At 48.4% G+C, this 16,684-nt stretch overlaps 1 long non-coding RNA gene across 1 annotated transcript in view; it reads left to right on the top strand.

The window, feature by feature from the left end:
- Positions 1-683: 683 nt before the first annotated feature.
- LOC144695417 (uncharacterized) overlaps positions 684-16,684 on the top strand; it is a 77,092-nt gene continuing 61,091 nt past the window's right edge. Inside the window, exon 1 of the long non-coding RNA XR_013579965.1 lies at positions 684-758. This is a non-coding gene — a long non-coding RNA (uncharacterized LOC144695417). The remainder of the gene's footprint in view (positions 759-16,684) is intronic.

Raw genomic sequence — 16,684 nt, 5'->3', positions numbered from 1 at the left:
TGAGAAGAACGAAGGATAATGTCATGTGAGAGAGCAACTGTTAAGTTGTAAATATGGGGTAAGAATTTCCGTAGGTTGGCCTTCAGATTTTAGTGCAATAACTTCAGTGTTAAGCCTGGAGATACAATGTAAACAGATGCGAATATTGTTTCTCCCACATTTCCGGTGATCACCTGCCAAACCCATAGCCGGATATTGGGGGAGCTCGCACAGAGATTCTACGCCATAGTTTGTGTGAAATTCGTATTAACGTCACTATGTCAGCCAATGGGTTAGAGGTAGAGGCAGGGTTTACAGCTGGATTGACAGAAAACAGTCTATTTTATACCAAAGCCTATTTACTCAGCAAGCAGCAAATAGAGTCTACTTTAACAGTACACGACAGCAAACAGCCTATTCATTCATTCAGTTTGTGTCTATTAAAACAAGGGTCTCTGTAAATTCCTGCAAACAAAGGGGAACTTTAGCTCCCAATAAAGGCAGGTTTGGGTTCCGTGGGAAGTAAAACTGTAAAAAAAAAACCCCAAACGACCAAACACATCCAGCTTGAACCTGCCCGCTTTCAGTTTTAACAGAGCTGGGGCTAGGGGCAGGCAAGTGACGCACACCTAGGAGCCAGTTCGACCATCTAAGTAATGAGGCCGTGTGTTTCAGATTCTTTTTTTCCTCTGTTCCAGCTTTGCCACTGGTCTGCTGGGCTTCTGGGGCCTCAGGAAGCCTGGCAGCTGGAGGGAGGCAAGGACGACAGGGTGGAGCAGGTAAGTGCTTTTCCAGCAATGCATGTTGGACAGGAGGGAGCAGCATCCACCCAATCTCACCCCCCACCACCGCCCCTTCCCCCCGAACCCCCCCACCTCCAGCTAATCTGTTAACATCCACAGCGATTGGAGACGCCCTCCACCTCTCCTTAATTTACATGTCCTCCAGGGCCTGCGGTCCCTTGCCATCTCCAGCCCCCCTCCCACCACCCCCCACCAGGTGCTCACTGGCCCTCCACAACCTTCTACCCCCATGACCCCTGACCTTTTCCTCCATCTTCTCTGCTCCCCTGCTATGCCCTGTTGTCCTGGACCTCCCCCTCCTAACAGTCGGCCGGCCTCTCAATCAGGCTGGAAGCAGCTGGGAAACAAGAGTCCAAAACTGATAATCAGCTCCTAAGTTCGGCAGGACATGACTGATGGCAGGACCAGGAAGTTAAATAAAAAAAGCAGGAAATATAAATTACATTTCAATCATGTACAGAAGCCAAATAAAGTTTGGGACGTGCAGATTGGATTAAGGGAAAGGACCCAAGCAACTAAAAAAAAAACGTGTATTTTTTAAACGTCCGACATGAATTTTGCCCTGAGGAAATGGTATGCATATCTTACAGAAAATGTAGAAACCGTTCGATTCTAGTTAATGCTAAGGGTGCGGGGCAAATCAGAAAAATAAACTTGGCAATCATTTCGTACGCGAAGGCAGAGCAGCTCTTTATCACATCGACACAGAAAAGAGGTGTGGCTTCGTTCGACACATGATATTGTCCGTTCACCAATGAAAAATCTGTTATCCTGTTTTTCCCTTGTGCCCTTGTATTCATCTGTATGAAGAAAGCCATTCAGGGAAGAAATTACAGCTTGCTGCTGCCCCCGTGGCTCACTTGGTAAATAGGCCTTCCATACAGACCATGAAGGCATTAGGTATGATTGCAGTCCATTCTGGGTTGGTTGATCTCAGTTGGGGGGGGTGGGGGGCAACTGTTGGGGGGTTTTACAATTAGCTTCAGTGTCCCCTGGGCTCAGGCGAGCAAAATATGAGCTTAGGCATAAACATCTGATTGCCAGCCAGGCATCTGTGCTAGAATGTGTCTTCACCCCCTCCTTATCTCTGTAACCTCCTCCATCCCCACAACCCTCGGAGACATCTGCGCTCCTCCATTTATGACCTGATGCACATCCCCGATTTTAATCTTTCCATCCTCGGCAGCTATGCCTTCTACTGCCGTGATCCTAAGCTCTGGGATTCTTTCCTAAACATCCCCACTTCACCAATCCTTTTACCTCCTTTAAGGTGCGCCTTAAAACCCCCCCTCTTGGACCAAGTGTGATATATCCCCTTATGTAGTTCGGCGTCAAATTTTGTTGGATAAATATTCCAGAGAAATGTACCGGGATGTTTTACTATATAAAAGGCATTACATAAATGTTGTTGATGTTGACAGAGAGTATGAGAGAAAATGAGGCAGGTTTGGATTTGGCTATCGTGCCCCTATGATTGAACACTCTCTGTCTAGGAGGTAGGACTCTCACTCACGCATGAAGCATAGTCACTGAAGTGAAGAAGCATGCCCGGCCTGTGTCAATGCATTCAGGAGAGGAGAGAAAAGAAAGGAAAGGAATTTGAGGGAGAATTCAGCACGGTGTGAATGTTATTGTCGAGAAATGTTTTTCTTTTAATTTACTTGCCCCATCTCCTGGGATTTATGCTTTGAAGCACTAATGAGTTGTGCCAGTGTACTGGAAACCTACGCAGGAGTTCCACTACAGTGAGTTCCCTAATTCAGTTCAGCTTTTCAGGGAGAGGCTGAGCAGGGAGAAAAATCAAACGACAGAGGTCATCCGGACCACTCTTGTATATCAGATAGTGACTATACCAGGAGGGCTCATGGAAGAGGTGTTTCCTCTTGATGCTTGAGGCATGAGACAAACTAATGAAAAAGCGTTGAGCTGGCATGTGATATTCGCTACGATATTTTTGTAAAGCAACAGTCCAATTCTCAGCAGCTGGACCTGTGAACAATATTGAGCAGAGAGGTGATAGTGAAGGAAGACATCTCGAGCTGGGAAGTTTAGATGGGATCATATTGAATAACAACATTCACTAGAAGCTGTAAAATTTAAAGCAGATTGACCAGAGGCTAAACTCTCCAGTGTGCCGCCTTCTCCTCCAACAATCACGGTCAAACTGTTGTGATCTGATTTGTCTGCATTCATTGTTTTTTTGTCTCTCTGTTGTCCTGAATCAGAACCACCTAAGAAAACAAAAATCAGCAGAAAATTCAATAAAACGATACGACTTTAGCAAACGCTATACTATGTGTGACAAAGCCTTTACTTGAAGGTCACGTCATGTGTTTTCTTAATTGGAAGCAGGAAGATACGTTTAGATAAGCTTAATTTCACACAATGGCTGTGCTACTTAGCCAGCCATGTGTTTAATAAAATTAAAAACAGGCAGCTCGGTGTTGGGCCTAATTTCACAATCGTCATCGTGTTGAACTGGTTCAATTTCAATTAGATTGGTTGATGTAAAATCCCTGGGCTGATCCTGCTCAAAGTGACAGGCCCTGTAAAATCATGTTACATGTGATCTGACAGCTGCCATCTTTACTGTTACTAGACAGAGTACAAAACAAGCAACAAAGACCTCACACACAGCAGCATTTATCAGCAAGAGCCTTCAGCTTCTGGGTAGATAAAATAAATGGTGTGATACCTTTTACTAGCCCGACAAGGGGAGTTAAAATGTACAGCCATTCAGGATCACATAAGCCCTGTCCTCTGGAGAAAACAGCAGAGAATGTAACCAGCATGAAGGTTAATGTAATGTTGAAAAATATGTGCTTCATCAAGTTTTTCACTGTTAACAGTCTAGGATGGTTAGAGATGGACTACAAGCTGTCCCTTAGCAACCAGCAATAGCCAATCAATTATTTCCCTAATGCCTCTAAACCAAGTGAAATAGAAGCCGTAGCTTCTCGGAAGTGTTAAGTACAGCTCTTGAGTTTGTTACTGATATTTCCCACTGTCATGCGGAGAGATATAATGTTAAACTGGACTCCGATCTGGCACCTGAAGAAGACACATTTTGTAAAAATCTGACCAGTGTGAGAGCGCCCACCAACTGAGGTGATGCAGTATGTGTCACTGAGCGGAGTGGGCTCTGAACGCAGGGATTGCAAATACAGCAAAGAGAAATTTATGGTCAAATTTATTCAGATTTCAGGAATAAATCAAACAGGGATAGACGGGAAGTAATTTGGAGCTTCCAATTTCTTTTCAAATAGTTTTGGTTATTAAGTATTCACTTAGATAAGGTCCATTCTGCCCATTTTAAATCTGGAACCTTCTGTCTATAATGGATTAATGAGTCATAAAACTATATGGCCTGATTTTATTGTTGCTGCTTGTTTTACATAAGTTGATGTTTTACAGTCTATATTCAGTCCCAGCTGCAGTCAGTCACACTGTGAAGGTGAACAGTCAGTGCACATGCTCCCTCGAAATGTCTGTGAAGCGTAAATATCTCCATAGCTGGATAAAAATTAACTCTAAAATGCAACCTTATAAATAACCCTTTTTAGCTCAGAACTGTTGTAAGTTACACATGAAGATCTTAGGTTTTGTTTTTTGATAATTTGACTTCTTTGTTAACCCTTTACAAAAAAGCCAATGCAGCCAGGGCTTAGTTAGTCGCACGCTCACCTCTCAGTCAAAAGGTTGTGGGTTCGAGTTCCACACCAGGACTTAAGCACAAAAATCAAAGCTGACACTCCAGTTTAGTACCGAGGGATACTGCACTGTCAGCGGTTCAGGTGAGACATTAAACCGAGGACAGGCCTGCCCTTTCAGGTGGACGTAAAAGATCCCATGGGACAAATTCGAAGGAGAGCTAAGGAGTTCTCCCCGGTGCCCTGGTCAATATTTATCCCTCAATCGACATCACGAATGCAGATTATTTGGGCCAGGATTTTGCACTCGTCAGGCGGGCTCAGCGGGAGTGGTCGGGAAGCCGCCCACCATCGGGATTCAACTGCGATTTGGCGCTGGTGGGCCAATTAAGGCCCGCCCAGCGTGAAACACGCGCTGCAGCGCTCAGTGCTGCTCGCGGCGGAGGGAGGAGGGCGAGCGGGGGAACTTCGCGCATCTGCACAAGTGCGGGCAGGAAAAGCTCCCTGAGGCACGGAGCTGTCTCAGAGAGACGAAGGTTTTAAGAAATAAAAATAAAGAATTTTAAATTGTTAAAAAAACATGTCCCCTCATGTAACTCTGCCACATGAGCAGGGGCATGTTATTTATGAAATGTTTCAGATTTTACTGAATTTTTAATAGCTGTCGGAAACCTCCTCCTGCCCGCATGATGCAAAAGCCGATTGGCCTTTTCGCCTGCCCCGCCAACCATGAGATTGATTGGGCAGCGAAAAATTTAACTCAATTGGGACTTTAATGTCCTTAATGGGCTTATTAATTGTCGGCAGGTGCACTGACGACTCCCGTGTGCACCCGCCGACCGAAATACTTTGCGAGTGCAGGATGACGTTGAGACACTCACACCCGACGCCATCGCACGTCATTTTACGCTTGTTCTTGTCGGGTGCACGCCCGCCCGACAAGCTAAAAACTCTGGCCCTGGCAATTATCACATTGCTGTTTGTGGGAACTTGCTGCGTGTAAATTGGTTGCAACGTTTCCTATATTACAGCAGTGACAATGCTTTAAAAGTACTCCATTGGCTGCAAAGTGCTTTGAGACGTGAAAAGTGCTCTATAAAGGCAAATTTTTCCTTTACATTTATACTTATTACGACATAAGTTACATTTGTTTATCAAAACGAAAAGTCCATATAATGGGCAGAATTTTTCTCTCATTGGGAGGGGCGCGCACCCGACCCGAACGAGAGTAAAATAGTGAGTGATTGTCATTGGGTGAACGTCCTGACATCATTGTGCAAGTGCCCGATGACATCAGGATGCTTGCCCGACGCCATCGCGTGTCATTTTACGCTCCTTCGGGTCGGGTGCACGCCCGCCCAGTGAGTTAAAAGCTCTGTGCCCCAGGGAGCCTTTATTGCGCATTCTCACGCACGAACTTCAGCGCTCGCGCTCCTCCCACCCCCACCCCAGCAGTGCTGAGCGCTACAGTGCGTGTTTCACGCTGGCTTGGCTGTTAATTGGCCGGCCAGCGTGAAATCGATGTTGGGACCCAACTGCAGGCATTGGTTGGCTTCGCGACCTCTCCCGGACCCGGCAGTCGCACCCGCTCGCCCAAGGAGGGCAAAATTCTTCCCAATGTTTACATTGATTCAATAAACATTGATACATAACAAAGTAACGTTGCTCTGTACACAGCTAGTGCTTAGGTATATTTTAATCTGATTTAACTTTTTCCCTTCCAAGTTCCAATGCCAAACATGATTGACCGCCTTAAGGAGCAGGTGGTAAGCCCTTTCTATGGTTCTGCTCTGCCAATGTTCTGCTTGTGTCTGGGTTGAATGTGAAAGTGGCCTGGATGACTTCCCCCAATTTTCCATCCCATCCCATGAAAAGTTCCAAGCTTCAACTCTCTACATCCTACTGAGATCAGGAAGTTGCCACATGGGCAGACATGGGCATGCGCTCATGTCTCAATGCCCCACAGCGCAGTCTTGATATCATGATGCATCATTGGAATTCCACTCACTGCTAGAAATGCGTGAGTAATTATTTTACCACCGATAAACTATGAAAATGAGACCCTTTTATAAAAAGCTAGCAGGTACTGAGAATGCAAACAGCCTTTTGTTTTGTTTGTTCACGGGTTGTGGGCATCACTGGCAAGATCACCATTTATTGCCCATCCCTATTTGCCCCTTGAGAAGGTGATGATGAGCTGCCTTCTTGAACCGCTGCAGTCCATGTGGTGTAGGTACACCCACAGTGCTGTTAGGGAGGGAGCTCCAGGATTTTAACCCTATGACAGTGAAGGAACGGCGATATATTTCAAAGTCAGGGTGGTGTGTGGCTTGGAGGGGAACTTGCAGATTGTGGTGTTCCCATGTGTCAGCTGCCCTTGTCCTTCTAGGTGGTAGGTTTGGGAGGTGCTGTCGAAGGAGCCTTGGCAAGATGTCGCAGTCACCTTGCACCACTGCACCAATGAACATAGGAACAGGCGGAGGCCATTCAGCCACTTGAGTCCATTCAGCCATTCACAGGAACAGTAACACGATGATAATGTTACTGGACTAGTAACCTGAAGGCTTGACCTAATGTTCTTGCAATATCAGTTCAAATCTCACACAGCAACTGGGGGAATTTAAATTCAATTAGTTAATAAAATCTGGAATGAAAAGCAAATCTCAGTAGTGATGATCATGAAGATACTGAATTGTTGTAAAAGCCCATATCGTTCACTCATGTCATTTGTCATTTTTTACCTGGCCTGGCCTACATGTGACTCCAGACCCACAGCAATGTGGTTGACTTTTGAATGCCCTCTGCAATGACCCAGCAAGCCATTCAGTTGTTTCAAACTGCAACAGAAAAATCGAATAGGAATAAAACCATCAGACTACACATCATTGACACAAGAACACAAGACAATGGAAATGACAAAGATACACCTCCTCCAGTCAACCTGCAAAGTCCCCTCACTAACACCTGGGGAGTTGTACTAGATTTGTGAGGGTTGTCCCACAGACTAGTCAAATAACAGCCTTACCAAATCATACATCAGCACTTCCTGTTTTTATTTCAGTCCTCCATCCCCATCCCTGGGTATATCCTGTCCCATTGGCATACAGTTAGGAGGGAATTGCCCTGGGAGTTCCCAACATCGTCTCCGGGCCCCATGAAGTCTCATGGCATCAGGTCAAACATGGGCCAGGAAACCTCCAGCTGATTACCAACTTCCGCCCTCTCTCAGCTGATGAATCAGCTGATGTTGAACACAACTTGGAGGAAGCACTGAGGGTGGCAAGGGCGCAGAATGTACTCTGGGTGGGGGACTTTAATGTTCGTCACCAAGAGTGGCTCGGTAACGTCAGTATTGGCTGAGCTGGCTGAGTCCTGAAGGACAAATCAGCCAGACTGAGCCTGTGGCAGGTGGTTAGAGAATAAACAAGAGGCAAAAAAACTACTTGATCTCTCCCTCACCAATCTATCTGTCGCGGGTGCATCTGTCCATGACAGTATTGGTAAGAGTGACCACTGCACAGTCCTTGCCAATACAAAACCCCAGCCGGAATGTTCCGTGCCCGCGGGCTTTGGCAGGGGTGAGTGGACAATATGGTGGGAAGGCCAAAAATTGGTTTCACGACATTGCGAAAACAGTTTGCGATTGTCCGCTTCACCTGTCAATGGCGAGCTGCCCTTCCCACCACCGCACGTCAAGAACATCATTGTAATACACCAGCATATCATAAACCCTGCTCACTGGAATTATTCCCCCACGCTGGATCATCCAGGCATGTCAGCACCATTGCACTCGTGGTCATCAGCGCCAGGCTTCGCAGGCAGCAACACATCTCGTTTGGGGGGACTCATGGGTATATCTCTACCTACTTGACCAGCCGTAAGGCGGGGGTGGCTTTTCAATGGCTGCAGGGTGAGGTTCTTGCTTGGCAAAGGGGCAGAAGTGGCCTCAGGCAAGGGAAGAGGCTGCAGGGTGAGAGCTGTACTGGGGAAGGAGGGTGACTGTGGGGGCACATGTTGATCTGTGCGAGTGGCCTCAAGATGGTGAGGGCTGAAGAGAGTCTCCAGAGGAGATGAGGCCAGATGGAGATGTGAGGGTGTGTGTGTGAGAATGGGTGGTGATGTCCCTTGAACTGGCAGTGAGTGAGATGCCAGTGAATGTGTGATGGGCTTGTGAGTGTGTGAGTTTAGAGTGATGAGATGATTGCCTTACCCTGGTGGCACAGATGAGATCATTCATCCTCTATCTGCACTGGATGGCCAACCTCTTCTGTACAGCATTGGCACTGACCACCACTGCCTACCAAGCCAGAGTGGTGAGACTGCTGGATTTCCTACGGCCAGTGCAGGGGCAGAGGGCATCATGGGGGTGGAGGGCATCATGGGGGCGGGCCTCCAAAAGACATTCCAGTGACGGGTCACTGAACTCTTCTTGGCTTTCAGAGCTGTGTCTTCACTGGAGCAAGTCCTGGTCTGCAAGTATTGAAAACTGTGCGTGCGGCTGCAGTTTAGATATGGTGCCCGGAGTGAGGTAACGGTGAGGTTAACGGTGTGGCGGGCGCCTCAGAGGCTGCCCTCCAGCGAGACGGTGCGTTTCCTGCAGCTGCATAATTAATGAAGCGGGAAGTGGATGGTACGGCTTGAAAACACACCATTGTGGCCGGTGGGTAAAGCGTCCTTTTTCATGCCCCTTACTGCACTTAATGCAATTCTAGGATGGTTCTGCCCCCCATCTTCACATTGAGGATACCTTCCATCATGTTATGTGGCACTACCATCGTGCTATTTTTTAACTCTTTCACAGGATGTGGGCATCGCTGGCTAGGCCAGCATTTATTGCCCAACCCTAATTGCCCTTGAGAAGGTGGCGGTGAGTTATAGCTACACCCACAGTACTACACGGAATAGATTCAGACCAGATCTAGCTGTTCAAAATTGGGCATCCATGAGTCGCTGTGGGCCATCAGCAGTAACAGAATTGTATTTAACAAGTACCTGTAGCTTCATGTTCCCACATATCCCTCACTCTACCAATAACATTCAGCCAGGGGATCCCAACCCTGATTCCTTGAGGACTGCAGGAGAGCATACTACGAGCAGCCCCAGGCCTATCCAAAAATGAGGTGCCACCCTTGGTGAAGCTACAACACAGGACTGTTTGCGTGCTAAACAGTGGAGCTAATTCCTCAAGCAAATCAAAGCTCTGCAGTCCTGGTACATCCAGTGGACAGTTTAACAACTAACGAGAGGAGAAGGCTCCACAAACATCCCCATTCTCAATGAGAGGGGAACCCATTAGGTCAGTGCAAAAGATAAAGCTGAAACAATTGCAGACATCTTCAGACTGAAGTTCCGAGCGGATGACCCATCTCAGTCTCCACCTCAAGCCCCAACATCACAGATGCAAGGCTTCCACCAAGTTGCTTCACTCCGCTTGATACCAAGAAATGGCCGAAGGTACTGGATTCAGAAAATGCTATGGGTTTCGACAATATCCCAGTTGTAGTACTGAAGACGTGCTCTAGAGCTAGTTGCACCCTTGGCCAAGCTGTTCCAGTACAGCCACAATACTGGCATCTACCTGACAGTGTCCACTATCTACAAGGCACAAGCCAGGAGTGCACTTGCCTGGATGAGTGCAGCTCCCACATCACTCAAGAAACTTGACACCATCCAGAACCAAAACAGTCCACTTGATCGACACCCCATCTACCATCTTAAACATTCACTCCCCTACCACCGACGCACAATAGCAGCAGCAGTGTGTATTATCTACAAGATGCACTGCAGCAACTCACCAAAGCCCCTTTGACAGCGGCTTCTAAAACTACTACCTGGAAGGATAAGGGCATCCGATACATGGGAACACCACCACTTGCAAGTTCCCCTCCAAGTCACACACCATCCTGACTTATGGGAATATATCCCATTTCCTTCACTGTCGCTGAGTCGAAAATCCTGGAACTCCCCCTCTAACAGTGCTGTGGATGCACCTACACCACATGGACTGCAGTCGTTCAAAAAAGAGGCTCACCACCACCTTCTCAAGGGCAATTAGGGATGGGCAATAAATGCTGGCCCAGCCAGCGACGCCCACATCCCGTGAACGAATAAAAAAAACGTAAAATGTATTTCTAAAAACTCACAATGACATAAAAGCTGCATCTGTGACCTTTTATCTGAGTTGAATGAGTTGATGGGCAGGATTTTGGGGTCATTGGGCGGGCATGGTGGGCGGGCTCAGGAACGGCCGAGAAATGGTCCGTCGCCCGCGATAGGCCCCTGACCGCGATTTCACGCTGGCGCCCGCCAATTAAGGCCCCGCCCAGTGTGCAACACGACTCGTCACCGGCCGGGAAGGGCTGAGCGGGGGAGGGGGCCTGTCGGCCGCCGGGTCCTCCAATGGCGACACGGCAGCTAGTTTAAAACGGCCCAGGCTGCCCCTGGAAGTGCTGCCATGGAAGAACGTCTCCTCTGTGTCTTCAACATTCAAGTTATGGGGTCGAGTGCGGCTGCAAACACCAGGCGGGAGGACAGGTCGGATGGGCATTCGGCTCCCCACTTTTTTGGATGAGGGCCTCGCGGTCCTCCTGGAGGAGGTGGCTGCCAGGAGGGTCACCCTTGTCCCCAGAGATGGGAGGAGGAGGCCATCGCGCCTCACCAAGAGGGCATTGGAGGAGTTGGCAGCGCTAGTGAGCAGCCATAATGTGGTGCGGTGCCCGTGGGTGCAGTGCCGGAAGTGGTTCAGTGACCTGCTGCACTCAGGAAGGGTGAGTACCGCGTTGGCATGGGTCAGTGTGCAGAAGTGTTAAGGTGTGGCCTTCCCCCTCCTCAGCGGCGCTAGAGTCTGAGTGACAACTGTCAATGACGCCGGAGTTGGCCATGGGGCTGAGCCCTGGCTGCTTGGGCTGAGTGCCTTACAGCTCGAGGGCCACGATTCGGATGTGCCCTGCGAGGTGTTCCTCAGTTGGGGCTGGCCAGGCTGCAATGGCGCTGCAGGTAGAGAGTGGACCTTTCAGGAGAAGACGAGCTATAACCAGAGAGGGGAGGTACTGGCAGAGGCCCGCCCAACCTGCTGCTGTTCACCAGGTTTGAGCAGGACACCCTTGAGTTCGAGAGCTGGAACACTCCCCGTGCAACCGGGCGTGGAGAGGCGGGGGTGCCAGACGAAGGTAAGAGCCCAGTGCACAGAGTTGAGAGTTTTATACTGTGCAACCATTCTAGTGTAGTCTCCTCATTGAGGGGAGCCTCGAACCTGGAGTCCCCATTGATCATTGAAAGACGATGGCGCCATGATGCAGATCTGCATTGTCCCACCAGGGTGCCTGGCATGGACAGTGACAGTGTGATGACTTTGACTAATGACATGTCCTTGTTCTCCCTTTTGGATTTGCCAGCACACAATGGCTCTGTGGATCCTGAAGGACCACTTCTGACACTGGAGGACCACAGGGCGTCACTTGCACCCGCGTCACTCCCGCTCTCTGAAGCAGGCGCCTCGGTGGGCATTAGATCGGCGGCTAGAATGTCAGTGCACATTGGTGAGGGCACTTCACACTCACCTGAGGAGCAGGCAGAGGCAGAGAGTGCCCTGGGCGCCAGCAGTCGAAGGGCTGCTGGGGACCAGGACGATGCTCAGTCAAAGGCAGATGATGAGCCTCCGGAGTTATCGATTAGGCAGCTGATGCTGGATGTCCAGCGGGGTGTGCGGAGGATCTGGCAGAGATCCATGAGGGTCTGCGTGCCATGGTCTCTGTTGTGGAGGAGTCCATGCGGAACATGAGCACTGCATACACCTTCATGGCCGAGCGCACTGCCTCCTCCATTGAGACAGTGGCGACTCTCATGGAGAGGCAGCTCCAGGGACAGAATCAGGGGTTCCTGGAATTGCACTCGGACCTGCAAACCCTCACACAGGTACTGGCCTCAGGTGGTCAGTGCCAGTGTGGGTGGATGAGGCACCCAGTATCCCAGCTAGGTGCCCATCCATCAATGGGCAGCAGGGAGGTCCAGAGTGACCTCACGTTGGCACACAAGCTGCTTGTCGTCTCTGTGGTCTCCTCTCTGGGCGCACGATGATGGCAGCAGCTCTTCCCCCCTTTGCCAGTGACCGTAGCATCTGATGAGGCTGTGGTGACTGGGTAGATGCCAGCTGTGGCACTGGCTGCTCCCTCCCAGGCTCCACTGGCCAGAGGACGACTGCCAAGGTCATCAAGGCCAACAGGGCAGCAGAGTCAGCAGGCTGGCTCCAATGCCAGTGCCAGCGGAGGTGAGGGGCTGCACCAAGACACAGCACTTACAAACGTAAGTTAGAGGCACCATGAGCACAAGAGGGACAGTGCACGGGTGATTCTCTGCTCATTTATGTTTGGTTTATCTTTACTAGTCTGGGAATGAAGACCAGAGAAGGTTACGTCAATTTTTGTGGTTTGTCAAAATGAGATAAATTTTGTTTTTGCCGTAATGGCCTGAGTGTGCTTCACCTTTTTATTTTTTTGGTGCCGGGTACGCCAGTGTGTAATGCTGGACATGGGTGGCTCTAAACTCCATTGCACAGGCACTGAGTGGACTTTGGGTTCAAATGAAAGGCTCATTTCAGAATCCGGGATGGAGGCGGCAGCCCTGGCCTGAGGTCCAAGCTGATCTTTGGCAGCCTAGCTGAAGGAGCTTTGGATAAAGGCGTCCCTGCCTCCCTGTAGGATACAGAGGTCGGCCTCCACGCCCTCAGCAATCTCCTCACCGTGCTCCTCTCCTGACTCACTACTGGACTCACCCTCTGTGGCCTGTGGAGCTGCCTCAAGATCCTCTTCCTCCAGTGGGTCCCCCCTTGCCAGTGCCAGATTGTGGAGAGTGCAGCATGCAACCACTATCAGTGACACCCACTCTGGGGGGTATTGTAGTGCACCCCCTGAATGGTCCAGGCATCAGAAGCGAAACTTCAGAAGACCTATGGTCCTGTCTATCACCGCCCTTGAGGAGGCATGACTCCTATTATAACGCTGCTCTGCCTCTGTTCTTGGGTGGTGGGGAGGCATCATGAGCCACCTTTTCAATGGATAGCCCTTGTCACCCAGCAGCCATCCATCCAGTTGGGCTGGAGCACTGAAGAGCCCCTTGGTACCTGGGAGTGTCTGAGGATGTAAGCGTCGTGGGAGCTGCCTGGGTACCTTGCACAGACTTGTAGAATCTGCACCCTGTGATCACACAATATCTGCACGTTCATGGAGTGGAAGCCCTTCCTGTTGATGAAGGCACCGGGCTCACCTGCTGGCACCTTGATGGCCACATGTGTACAGTCTATAGCACCCTGGACACGGGGGAAGCCAGCAATCGCTGCAAAACCTCTGGCTCACTCAGTCTGGCTGGCCTCGTTGGTACTGTAAAGAATAAAGGCCAGAACCCACCTGAACAGAGCTTCTGTCACCAGCTTGACCCAACTGTGGGCAGCTGATTGGGAGACTCCACACAGATCCCCCACTGAGCTGGAGGCATAGAGGTTGAGGGCCACTGTGACCTTCAGCGCCACTGGCATGGGGGTGTCCACCCACACAGTCAGAGCTGATCTCAGGCCCAATCATCTGAGAAATGGAGGTCATGGTCTCCCTGGAGAGGCGGATTCTCCTTCAGCACTGCACCTCAGACATATTGAGGTAGCTGCATCGCCACTTGTATATCCTGGCACCTGTCTTCTGCAGCCCCTTCCGCCTTGGACCACCTGCTGGCCTTGCTCCCCTTGTGCCTGCGCCTCTCCTCCCACAGGTCCCTCCCCTGGAAGCTGCATTGGGTAACCCGGCCTCCTCTCCCTTCTGCCCCTCTCTTCCTCCTCAGAGTAGGTAACACCAACATAGAGCACAACCCTCATTACCAGGGTAACAGAAGGCTGCCTGATACCTGGACGGGCCCACACGGTTGAAATCCTCCAGGGGCCTTGGAGACACTAAGGAGTCCTGAAATGAAGCCTGGAAATGCTAAGAATGAAACCCCAGACAAAGGTGAAGCTGCCAAATACCAATAAAGCACCAGCAGCAAACTATCTACCAAATTCCCCACTACTGACACTGACAATGCTGCTCACCCCTTTTATCCCCCTCATGGACGAGGTTTATGAAAATGTCAGCTGGCCACCTGCCCGTTTTGCCCGTGCGACGAGCACGAAATCGTACGGGCAACGAAAAATCGTACGGGCAATGTAAAAATTGCCGCCCATTGGCTTTTTAATGGCCTTAAGCGGCCTCTTAATTAATGGTGGGCACGGCTCTGGCACCTGCTCGTGCCCGCTGACCGAAATACCGCTCGAGTGCGCGATGGCATCAGGGCACTCACCCAACGTCATTGCGCGCTATTTTATGTCCAATCATGTTGGACGCCCGCGCCTGCCTACGGGACATCAAATCCTGGCGTACAGGATATATTCCCAGGTTCACAGGTTGGAGATGATACTGTAGCTTTCACATCTATTCAAATCTTGATTGCGTTGAATTTATTACAATGTGATTTCCTACCTCTCTGTGTCTTAACATTTTAATTTGGAACAAATTTACTTTAAGGCTTGGTCGGTGTTTTATTTTGAAACAATGAGATGTACTATTCCCATCTGGTTTATCCCATGAACTACATTAAGGTGTTTTTTAAACAAATATCGCAACATAGCAAAATGCCTTCCCATAAATATTGTCCTTTATGTCCTGATCTCCGAAGTACTATCCAGTGGTTATTGTTCCCTCATTAGTGTTGACCTTGCTGGTGTTATGACACAGCAGTTGGTAAAAGGTAGAGTTATTTAAAATCCCAGAGGGATACTTTTAAACAACTGTCATAACTTATACTTTCAATTGGTATGTTTGAGATGCAACTCTGAATTCGGAAATGAAACCACCAAGGTTTTTATATAAATTAAATTAAACATTTATTAATTTTACAAGGTATAAAACGCATACACATCTACAAATTACCACCATGATAACTTTTAAACAAACCCCCAAATTAATCACTCCTAAAATCTTCACCAAGGCAACGGTAACCCATAGGGCAGAACTTTACTGTTGGCGAGCAGGGGGCGGGGCCCACTCACCAATGCGTAAAATGACGCGGAATGACATCGGTCGGAACCTCCGATCTCATCCCGGCCCATTTAAATTTTCAGGAAGGCAGGGGCGCAGCAAAATCAGCTGCGGGCCCACCGACCTGTCAATGGCCAATTGAGGCCATTGACAGGATCAATTAACCAATTAAAGGACCTGCCTGTCCAACCTTAAGGTTGGCGGGTTGGCCAGGAGCCCCGGCGGCAACTAGAAAAAACATGAAACCTCATCCAGCGGCGGGATGAGGCTTCATGCAGGGTTTTAAAAATTGTAATAAAGTTGTTCTGTAAATTATGAACATGTCCCAACTCATGTGACATTGTCACATGAGGGGACATGTAAAGGATTTTTCTTTTCTCTATTTTTATTATTTTTAAAAGTCGAGGTGATCTCCCTGAGGCTGCACTTAGCTTCAGGGAGATGTGCACTCTTTTATTATTCTAATAATAAAACCCCTTTCATAGTACGAATTTTATTAGTAATATAAACATATTGTTTGGTGTCCCCTAGCTAGGTGCAAGATTTCACCCCCAGTCTTTGTATGGTTTATTCAACAAAATGCAGATGTACTATCTACTTTACTGCTTACACCTCAAAACTACTGTACATCAAAGCACCCAAACTAGCTGGCTGTAATCCAATTAAGACACACACACTCACACCCACAGACCCTAATACAAGTCTAATTTAAAATAATGTCTAATAACGTTATATGAATTAATATCTTCATGACACTGGTTAAATAGGGCGTATAGAAAGTGCAATAAATACAGTGACTAGTATTTTTGATGTTTAACAAAAATCTTATGAAACATAATTTCAATAATATAGGTTCCAAAACAACCCCTTTGTATTCGATTGCTATCAGCAGCATTGAGCAGAGAGCTGATTGTTTTCAAGTTGTGATTTCCAATGTTTCATTTAGTTTTTTAATCCCTAATTTTGATTAGTACAATGAATATATGAAAGAGATTTTAAAGCTAATGGTGACTTCTAAACCAGATCAAAGTTAAATTATAATGGTGAATGCTTTTAAGAACAGATGAAAGATTTTGATTCCTAACTGTTGATTTGAATTACTTTGAAAAAAATGTTGCTAAATCTGGTTAGAACTAGCTTTGACTATTTTGGAATATTTCCACTTGTTCTAACATGACTACACCAGACATGACCT

This window comes from Cetorhinus maximus, chromosome 21, assembly GCF_964194155.1.
Source record: "Cetorhinus maximus chromosome 21, sCetMax3.hap1.1, whole genome shotgun sequence".
Classification (NCBI taxonomy): Eukaryota; Metazoa; Chordata; class Chondrichthyes; order Lamniformes; family Cetorhinidae; genus Cetorhinus; species Cetorhinus maximus.
This window is presented reverse-complemented; position numbering and strand designations above follow the sequence as displayed.